This window comes from Bufo bufo, chromosome 6, assembly GCF_905171765.1.
Source record: "Bufo bufo chromosome 6, aBufBuf1.1, whole genome shotgun sequence".
Taxonomy (NCBI): Eukaryota; Metazoa; Chordata; class Amphibia; order Anura; family Bufonidae; genus Bufo; species Bufo bufo.
The window spans coordinates 162,005,936-162,017,111 of NC_053394.1; positions in this window are offsets into that span (position 1 = coordinate 162,005,936).

Here is an 11,176-nt window from a genome sequence, read left to right on the forward strand (position 1 = left end):
CTTTCTGCGCAGTATATGGGGGTCTTTCTGCGCAGTATACGGGGGGTCTGTCTGCGCAGTATACGGGGGGATGTCTGCGCAGTATACGGGGGGGGATGTCTGCGCAGTATACGGGGGGATGTCTGCGCAGTATATAGGGAGGTGTCCGCCCAGTATATTGAAGTTGTGGGGTCTACACAGTTTATTGGGGGGCTATCTACAAAGTATATGGGGGGTTATCTACGCAGTATATTGTGTGTGTCTGCGCAGTATATTTGAGTGGTCTGTGCAGCATATTGGTGTTCTTTCTGTGCAGTATATGGGTGGCTATCTACGCAGTATATTGAAGTTGTCTGCGCAATATATTGGGGTGTGTCTGTGCAGTATATTGGGTGATGGATGTGCAGTATATTTGGGGGGGGGGCAGTGTACTATATTTGTGGGCTGTGCGTTAGATGTGGAGCTGTGCAGCACGTGTGGCCTGTGTGTTCGATGTGTACAACCCTAGTTTAACAAAAAATAAAAATAAATTCCCAGCCAGAGGGACTGCCCCACATCTGCCACCAAATCCGTCGCTCACTGGATTCAGTCATCTCCGTCTGTGTGTCTCCCACAATCTGTGTGTCTGTCTGCTGTATATATGTGGACCGTCCGTCTGCTGCACTGCGTCTGTTCTGCCATTTACTCTAACCATTTTAATATTTTTTTTTTGTGTCACAACTCTGACCAGCATGTTCTCCTATGATACACGAAGTACCTGAAGTGGAATGAAGAAGCCCATGTTTGAGGCCCGCGCCCCCGGCTGGAGCAGTGAAGGGGCATCTGACAGGTGACAAGCTGCTCCTGTTTGCACCGCTACTTCAGCATTGTGTACGGTGATCACCGCGAGTTCACAGGTCGGCAACCATACGCCGTCCACATGCTGTGAATTACATCTCCCATCATGCTGGCAAAGCATTATGGGAGGTGTAGTCCAAAACATCTGGAATACCAAATGCGTATGAATGAAAAGCATGGTCTGTGTGACTGGTCAGTAACAAGGGTTGGAGCCTTGACGTGGCGTTACTGCTCACATGTGTATCCATGTGCCAATTCAACCAATGTGAGTGACTGTAATACTGATGAGGTAACTATAAATACTGTGACGATGGAGAATTAAACGACCGTATCTCCTACACACTGCGTACACCGTGACCGCATCACCTACACACTGCGTACACTGTGACCGTATCTACTAAACACTGCATATAAAATGACTAAATGGAAACGTACGAAAGCCATTCCGAGGATCCGTAATGCGGATCATTTTGTCACGTTCGTTTCCATTTTTGCCTCCGTTCAGCTGATCCTTTCTTGATTGAGTAGGATTATAGTCTGTCCCCCCATTTCATGTATTCAGATCCCCAGGGTTGTCATTTGCTTTGAATCATGTAAATGCTCCGTTGCTAATCTCTCGGGGGCCGTCTTCTTGAAATTTTAATTATGTCCGGTTTCAGCTCTGATCACGGACCACCACACCTTTTGGAGTCTTGTACACGACTATATGCACTAAAACATGTCTAGTGTTAGTTAACGGGCCATATTGATGGTGCGTACAGGAGTACATGGCATCATGATATTGTCCATGTTGTGCCTCACAATGGGCGATTGTCCCGCACTCCTATCATCTATTAGTGCTAAACAATAGTCCCACCGGAAGCTCGACTTGCATCATTGTCATCTATGATTGTGTGTACTCCTGTTGGCACGATCAATGCCACGACGGGACATATGGCCCTCTTGTAGGGAATACAGTCGTGTGAAAGAGGCCTTAAAATGGGTTTTCTCATCTCAGACAATAGGGGCATATCGCTTGGATATGCCGCCATTGTTTTATAGGTGCTGTTCCCCGCACCTATATTGAGAACTGATCCCCGAAATTGGAGTATGGCACAATGCGCATGCTCTGCCGCCATCCATTCTTTTCTATGTGAGAGTTGTGGATTAGCAAACAGTGGTCGACGGGCCCCATTAAATCTGGTGTCCTCCAGCCACAGCGCTACCTGCTCCGTTCTCAATATAGGTGCGTGTCCCATCAGTGGTACCCACACCTATCAGACAATGGTTGCATATCCAAGCGATATGCCACCATTGATTGGAATACCCCTTTAACAGCAGTTAGTCCCTTGTGCGTCCATTGTGGTAATCACACTAGTTATGTCATAGCGTCATAGGGAAATCATTAATCAAACTGTAAAATTACCATTTGTTAATAAATTCCTGATGCTGATGGACCGTGACTCCTACAAGGGCTCATATGAAAAGGGGCAAGATTGAACAACGAACAAGCATTTGCTGTTCATGTGCCAATCATAGGGTCTACGATCAATAAAGAGCCAAAAGATCGCTCATTATTGATGGTCATGTTCACGGTTCAGCCACCTTTGGCAATAATGCTGTTTTGAAAAATAAAATACCAAGGGCTTTTTAATAAACGCACAGTAGTGACCCTATGGTAGTTTTAATGTCACCGCAGCTGTAGTGCCAAAGGTTATTGTTACCCTGTACTGGCCAATAAAAACACAAATACATTGAAGTTAACTATAAATTTTTTATTTTTGTATAAATTAAAATATATCCATATAAAAAAAAATATATATATTATATATACATACTATAAAAAAATCTGTAAATTTTGAGGGGAGTTGGACTGTCGGGTAGGTGGTCTGGAGCTGGCAATGGTAGCCCCCCTGTCCTCTTTATTCTCTGAGCTAAAAATACACTCCACAGGAAAGGATGCAGGTTGAAATTGTGGGTTGTATAAGGGTCTGAGGAGGAGGGGACCCGAGCATGTGTAGAGGGGGGGGGGGGGGGGAATAGTGGGACGGAGAAGTAGAATAAGAGACAGAAGGGAACACATGCTCGGGGGCTGGGAATGGGAAGGTTGTCGGTAATGGTGACTGGTGTGGGATGGGGTTGTGGGGGCGGTGGCAAATTTCTGTGACACATTCTCTAGCCTGATATTAACCACCTCAGCCCCCAGTGCTTAAACACCCTGAAAGACCAGGCCACTTTTTACACTTCTGCACTACACTACTTTCCCCGTTTATTGCTCGGTCATGCAACTTACCACCCAAATGAATTTTACCTCCTTTTCTTCTCACTAATAGAGCTTTCATTTGGTGGTATTTCATTGCTGCTGACATTTTTACTTTTTTTGTTATTAATCGAAATTTAACGATTTTTTTGCAAAAAAATGACATTTTTCACTTTCAGTTGTAAAATTTTGCAAAAAAAACGAGATCCATATAGAAATTTTGCTCTAAATTTATTGTTCTACATGTCTTTGATAAAAAAAAATGTTTGGGTAAAAAAAAAAAATGGTTTGGGTAAAAGTTATAGTGTTTACAAACTATGGTACAAAAATGTGAATTTCCGCTTTTTGAAGCAGCTCTGACTTTCTGAGCACCTGTCATGTTTCCTGAGGTTCTACAATGCCCAGACAGTACAAACACCCCACAAATGACCCCATTTCGGAAAGTACACTCCCTAAGGTATTCGCTGATGGGCATAGTGAGTTCATAGAACTTTTTATTTTTTGTCACAAGTTAGCGGAAAATGATGATTTTTTTTTTTTTTCTTACAAAGTCTCATATTCCACTAACTAAAATAAAAACTTCCATGAACTCACTATGCCCATCACGAAATACCTTGGGGTCTCTTCTTTCCAAAATGGGGTCACTTGTGGGGTAGTTATACTGCCCTGGCATTCTAGGGGCCCAAATGTGTGGTAAGAAGTTTGAAATCAAATTCTGTAAAAAATGACCTGTGAAATCCGAAAGGTGCTCTTTGGAATATGGGCCCCTTTGCCCACCTAGGCTGCAAAAAAGTGTCACACATCTGGTATCTCTGTATTCAGGAGAAGTTGAGGAATGTGTTTTGGGGTGTCTTTTTACATATACCCATGCTGGGTGAGATAAATATCTTGGTCAAATGCCAACTTTGTATAAAAAAAATTGGAAAAGTTGTCTTTTGCCAAGATATTTCTCTCACCCAGCATGGGTATATGTAAAATGACACCCCAAAACACATTCCCCAACTTCTCCTGAGTACTGAGATACCAGATGTGTGACACTTTTTTGCAGCCTAGGTGGGCAAAGGGGCCCATATTCCAAAGAGCACCTTTAGGATTCCACAGGTCATTTTTTACAGAATTTGATTTCAAACTCCTTACCACACATTTGGGCCCCTAGAATGCCAGGGCAGTATAACTACCCAACAAGTGACCCCATATTGGAAAGAAGACACCCCAAGGTATTCCGTGAGGGGCATGGCGAGTTCCTAGAATTTTTTATTTTTTGTCACAAGTTAGTGGAAAATGATGATTTTTTTTTTTTTTTTTTTTTTCATACAAAGTCTCATATTCCACTAACTTGTGACAAAAAATAAAAACTTCCATGAACTCACTATGCCCATCAGCGAATACCTTGGGGTCTCTTCTTTCCAAAATGGGGTCACTTGTGGGGTAGTTATACTGCCCTGGCATTCTAGGGGCCCAAATGTGTGGTAAGGAGTTTGAAATCAAATTCTGTAAAAAATGACCTGTGAAATCCGAAAGGTGCTCTTTGGAATATGGGCCCCTTTGCCCACCTAGGCTGCAAAAAAGTGTCACACATCTGGTATCTCCGTACTCAGGAGAAGTTGAGGAATGTGTTTTGGGGTGTCTTTTTACATATACCCATGCTGGGTGAGATAAATATCTTGGTCAAATGCCAACTTTGTATAAAAAAATGGGAAAAGTTGTCTTTTGCCAAGATATTTCTCTCACCCAGCATGGGTATATGTAAAATGACACCCCAAAACACATTCCCCACCTTCTCCTGAGTACGGAGATACCAGATGTGTGACACTTTTTTGCAGCCTAGGTGGGCAAAGGGGCCCATATTCCAAAGAGCACCTTTCGGATTTCACAGGTCATTTTTTACAGAATTTGATTTCAAACTCCTTACCACACATTTGGGCCCCTAAAATGCCAGGGCAGTATAAATACCCCACATGTGACCCCATTTTGGAAAGAAGACACCCCAAGGTATTCAATGAGGGGCATGGCGAGTTCATCTAAAAAAAAATTTTTTGGCACAAGTTAGCGGAAATTTGATTTTTTTGATTTTGTTCTCACAAAGTCTCCCTTTCCGCTAACTTGGGACAAAAATTTCAATCTTTCATGGACTCAATATGCCCCTCAGCGAATACCTTGGGGTGTCTTCTTTCCAAAATGGTGTTATTTGTGGGGTGTTTGTACTGCCCTGGCATTTGAGGGTCTCCACAATCATTACATGTATGCCCAGCATTAGGAGTTTCTGCTATTCTCCTTATATTGAGCATACGGGTAATGAGATTTTTTTTTTCCGTTCAGCCTCTGGGCTGAAAGAAAAAAATGAACGGCACAGATTTCTTCATTCGCATCGATCAATGTGGATGAAAAAATCTCTGCCAAAAAAAAAAAAGGAGGGGAAAGGCGTCTGCCAGGACATAGGAGCTCCGCCCAACATCCATACCCACTTAGCTCGTATGCCCTGGCAAACCCGATTTCTCCATTCACATCAATCGATGTGGATGAATAAATCATTGCCGGGATTTTTTTTTTTTTTTATATATATACAAAGTGTTTGCCAAAGTATATGAACACCGCCACCTCCTCAGCTCATATGCCTTGGCAAACGTATCTTTTACTGCAGAGGAGAAATCTCGTCTTGCAGCGCCGCATACACCGACTTGCGTGTAATCTGACAGCAGCGCAATGCTTCTGTCAGAATGCACATCAGTGCTGCAGCTAGTCGATCGGTTGGTCCACCTGGAAGGTAAAAAGAAAAAACCAGGCCGCAACGCAATAAATTTATTAACTGTTGAACGGAACATAGAAACTTTTTTTTAACTGAACGTTTAACTTTTTTACTTACCGGTAATTTTTTTTTTGTTTAGTTTTTTTTACCTTTATAGAACAAACCTCTCCTTCCCCATGGGACAATGTGCAAAGCGCAAATCGCCCAAAGATGTGGCGAAGTATGTTATGCACTTTATCCCAGGTGAAAGGAGAGGTTTGCAGCAGCTGTGAGTAAAAGGGCCCTAATAGCCCTGTGTGCCTGTCCTGTGAGATGCAATCCCTATGCTAGGTGTACCTGTGTGTGGTACTTCTGGAAACACTCTCCATAGCATAGGGCAGGGTGGTCAGGACAGTCAGGACAGAAATAGCGGGTGTTACGCCTTATTCCACTCCTGCTACAGACACGACATTTTTTTCGGGGTGGCGGTTGGGTTGAGGTACCAGCAACGACACTGGGGAAATGTCGCTCGTGTAGACGGCTAACTACACTGGTGGATGGGGCCACGGAACCTCCTGGGTAAAGGAGGTTCTCGATGATCTCTTCCTGGAATTTGAGGAAGGATCCTGTTCTCCCAGCCTTACTGTAGAGAACAAAACTATTATAGGCAGCCAATTGAATTAAATATACAGACACCTTCTTATACCAGCGTCTGGTTCTGCGGGAAACTAAATAGGGAGCCAACATCTGGTCATTGAAGTCCACCCCTCCCATGAGCGCATTATAGTCGTGGACTGAGAGGGGCTTTTCAATGACACGGGTTGCCCTTTCAATTTGGATTGTCGTGTCTGCGTGAATGGAGGAGAGCATGTAAACGTCACGCTTGTCTCTCCATTTCACCGCGAGCAGTTCTTCATTACACAAGGCAGCCCTCTCCCCCCTTGCAAGACGGGTGGTTACAAGCCGTTGGGGGAAGCCCACGCGACTAGTTCGCGCGGTGCCACAGGCGCAAATCCGTTCTAGAAACAAATGCCTAAAGAGGGCCACACTTGTGTAGAAATTGTCCACATAAAGATGGTACCCCTTGCCGAATAAGGGTGACACCAAGTCCCAGACTGTCTTCCCACTGCTCCCCAGGTAGTCAGGGCAACCGACCGGCTCCAGGGTCTGATCTTTTCCCTCATAGATCCGAAATTTGTGGGTATAGCCTGTGGCCCTTTCACAGAGCTTATACAATTTGACCCCATACCGGGCACGCTTGCTTGGGATGTATTGTTTGAAGCCAAGGCGCCCGGTAAAATGTATTAGGGACTCGTCTACGCAGATGTTTTGCTCGGGGGTATATAAATCTGCAAATTTCTGGTTGAAATGGTCTATGAGGGGCCGAATTTTGTGGAGCCGGTCAAAAGCTGGGTGGCCTCTGGGACGGGAGGTGGTGTTGTCGCTAAAATGCAGAAAACGTAGGATGGTCTCAAATCGTGTCCTGGACATAGCAGCAGAGAACATGGGCATGTGATGAATTGGGTTCGTGGACCAATATGACAGCAATTCATGCTTTTTAGTTAGACCCATGTTGAGGAGAAGGCCCAAAAAAATTTTAAGTTCGGAAACTTGGACTGGTTTCCACCGGAAAGACTGGGCATAAGAGCTTCCCGGGTTGGCGGATATAAATTGTGTGGCATACCGATTTGTTTCTGCCACGACTAAGTCCAAGAGTTCCGCAGTCAAGAACAGCTCAAAAAATCCCAGGGCCGAACCGATTTGAGCCGTCTCAACCCGAACTCCAGACTGGGCGGTGAAAGGGGGAACTAATGGTGCGGCTGAAGTTGGTGACTGCCAATCAGGGTTTGCCAGCACCTCAGGGATTCTAGGGGCTCTACGGGCCTGTCTGCGCGGTGGCTGCGACGGGGTAACTAGTGCACGTGCCACCGTACCAGCTTCAACTGCCCTTCTGGTGCTCGCCACGTCACCATGTTGTACTGCAGTGCTGGTACTAGGTCCAGGAAGGGCTGCGCTGCTGGTGTATGCCTCACCACGTGATCCGGCAGCGACAGCCCCACTCTGCTGCTCTTGAAACGGATCCTGCGTAACCTGTGGTCTAGCGACACGGGGCCGGGTACGCCTGGTGCTGCCAGGGACCTCCACCTCCTCGTCCGAACTTTGCGTTAGAGAGCCACTGCTTTCCACAGGTTCATATTCTGACCCGCTAGATTCGTCAGATGAGGGTTCCCACTCCTCATAATGGATTGTTGATTATATTAATAAGTATGTTTTGAGTGACAGCGAGAGCATATGAGACAGAGAAAACTATTGTTGCAAAAAAAGAGAGATTAAGTCCATGATGCAGGAAGAAATTAAATCCTCTTTTGCGGCTTTTTCCTCTCTTCAAACAGTGAAGCCTGTTTCGGAGCCCCCCGCTAAACGCCACAAATCGGACGATGATGTTTCATCCGACTCTGAGGTTTATGGGGGTTCAGCTTCCTCCTCTAAACATATGGAGGATGAAGATAAGCTCTCTGAACGGGATTTTTCAGAAAACAGAAGGAAATTTTATTTCTCCTCTGAGGATATGCCCGAGCTTTTAAAAGCCGTCAGAGCTACTATGGGAGTAGAGGAGGTTCCCTCTACGCCGTCAGTACAAGATGAGATGTTTGGAGGTCTCAGGGTAAAGAAATCCAGAGTCTTCCCTATTAACGAGAACATCAAGGGGATGATTTTGGACGAATGGGCAGATCCGGAGAAACGGCTAGGCGTCGCCAGATCTTTCCAAAACCGGCTTCTTTTTGATCAGGAAGAAGCTAGGACATTTAATACCATCCCTAAGATTGACGTCCAGGTAGCTAGGGTCAATAAGAAAACCAGCCTACCATTTGAGGATGCTTCTCAGCTCAGAGATCCGCTGGATAGAAAGGCTGACGGCCTGCTGAGAAGATCCTGGGAAGCGGCCATGCTCACGCTTAAATCAAGCATAGCAGCCACTTCGGTGGCCAGATCTATGTTCATCTGGCTCTCTGAGTTAGAGAATAGGACCTCCGATGATTCCTCTACAAATGAAATCATGAGCGCCATTCCCCTGTTAAAATCCGCTACAGCCTTTTTGGCAGACGCTTCCGCGGAGTCAGTGCGTTTTTCAGCAAAGGATGCGGGTCTGTCCAATGCAGCTCGCCGTGCCTTGTGGGTGAAGTGCTGGTCAGGGGACAAAGTATCTAAATCCAGATTATGTGGCATCCCTTTCTCTGGAGAATATGTTTTCGGACCTGAACTAGAGAAAATCCTAGAGAGGGCCTCCGATAAAAAGAAGGGTTTTCCGGAGGAGAAGGTCTATAAAAGGAAGTATCCCTTTTGTGCCCCTTCCAACCAAGGTAGTCAATACACGGGGAAGGGCAAGTCGGGCCGTTTCAGTTACCCCAAAGGGGGGAGAGGTAGGGCTCCTGTTTCTGCTCCCCAGAAAGGAAATGGAAACCAGTGACATCCGGGTGGGGGGGAGATTGAGGATGTTTTTTCCCCGCTGGGAGGAAATATCCTCAAACTCCTGGGCTCTGAGGATTGTAGGGTCGGGTTACAGAATACAATTCTCGGACCCTCCCCCAAAGAGATTTTTAGTCACCAAGGTTGCGGTCCCAGACTTCAATCATCCCATTTACGTGGGCATCCGGGAATTAATTTTCAAAGACCCTTTAGACCCGGGATACTCAAAATTATAATTTAATTCAAATAGCCTAGTTGCCTAGACTAATAAACTCCCGTTTCTGGTCAATATAAAACTTAACATTTATTTCATTTTATTTGTAAGAAACATAACGTAACGGGAGAACAAAGAATAGTTTAAAATTCTAGGTGTGGTAGGGCACTGGTGGCTGGGATAGGGGTTACTTCACCCATATAATCAACCCCATAGCATCCGTTTGTCCCACTTTTTCCTTTTGTCAGCAGTAGTTTTACTTTGTCTGCCTAGGTGAGCATAATGCTAGGAATGCACTTATTCATTCACCCTAAGTCTCTGGAATGTCTAGTGATTTTCCTTTGTGCAATTCTCAGCCACTGGTGTTCAAACACGATCGAGTCTGCAGTTACTCCGTATTGTAACACTTAGTCCTACCTACTCCCAATCTAAAAACTAGCACAAGAGCTCCCCCAACATGTTTCACCACTGGATGTGGCTTCTTCAGGGGATGGAGCTACTATCAACAAGAGTGCTTTACCACTGCACCCTTTTAAACATTAGGGGAGGGTCATTAAGTAATCTATAGCCAAACACTACCAAGCATTCTTGTCTGACATACCAGTAGCCCAATCTAGTACCTTCGTGTGTTTTTTCAGTCGTTCCGTCACTTCCTTTCTTCCTATGAAGGCTCTGCGCCTGTGTGAAAACTCTAAACTCCGGTCCGAGAAGCTGTAGGGATATGCGCATGCGCAGGGTCTTTGACTTTTCGTACCCCGCGCCTGCGCACAAACTTTAACCTTTTACCTGAAGGAGTTATGTTACAGCGCATGCGTCAGATCTTAGGTTTTATTCTGTTCGCAATATGTTATATTGCGCATGCGCGGGGTCTTTAACATTCCGATCTGAGATAAAAAGACCATAGAAATATGCGCTTGCGCGTACCGTAGGGGTATGCGCATGCGCAAGGTCTTTAACTTTTTCCCGTATACCGTCCCTGCGCTTGCGCAAGAACTTTAACTTTTTAGCTCAGGCAGTTATATTATAGCGCATGCGTCAGGTCTTGGATTTTATTCTATTCGTATTGTTATATTACGCATGCACAGGATCTTTAACATTCCGATCTGAGATCCAAAAGACCATAAGAGTATGCGCTTGCGCAGGGTCTTTAAATTATTACAGTGTATCCTCACTGCGCTTGCGTTAAAACTCTGACTTAAAGTCAAAGAATTACATTACAACGCATGCGTGGGTCTTGGATTTTATTCTACTTGCGATATATTATATTGCACTTGCGTGAAATCTTTTAACATTCCGATCTGAAATATTGCATAAAACTGCTTACATCTACACTTGCCTTCTGGTATATTAGTAGGATATAATGGTTTTGGACCTTGATGTAAAATTAACTTATTTTGAGGATCAAAATTCATATGGCGACATTTTTTATATCTATACTACCGTTGTATATGCGCATACCTTTTACTTTCAGGTTATGGGGGTGGTATCACTACACATATATGTGGACTTAGGATATTCTTATCATTTTATTATTATTTCCTTCATTCCCATGTTTGTATTACATATATATAGTCATAAAATAGCTATACTTGCATCTAAACCTAGGATGGTATTATTTTATCAGTCCTTTATCTCTTTATACCTTTCTTTTTACATTTTCTATTCTTATGTGCATATATAGTTCCCATGAACTTTATCCCCTTACATTCACCTT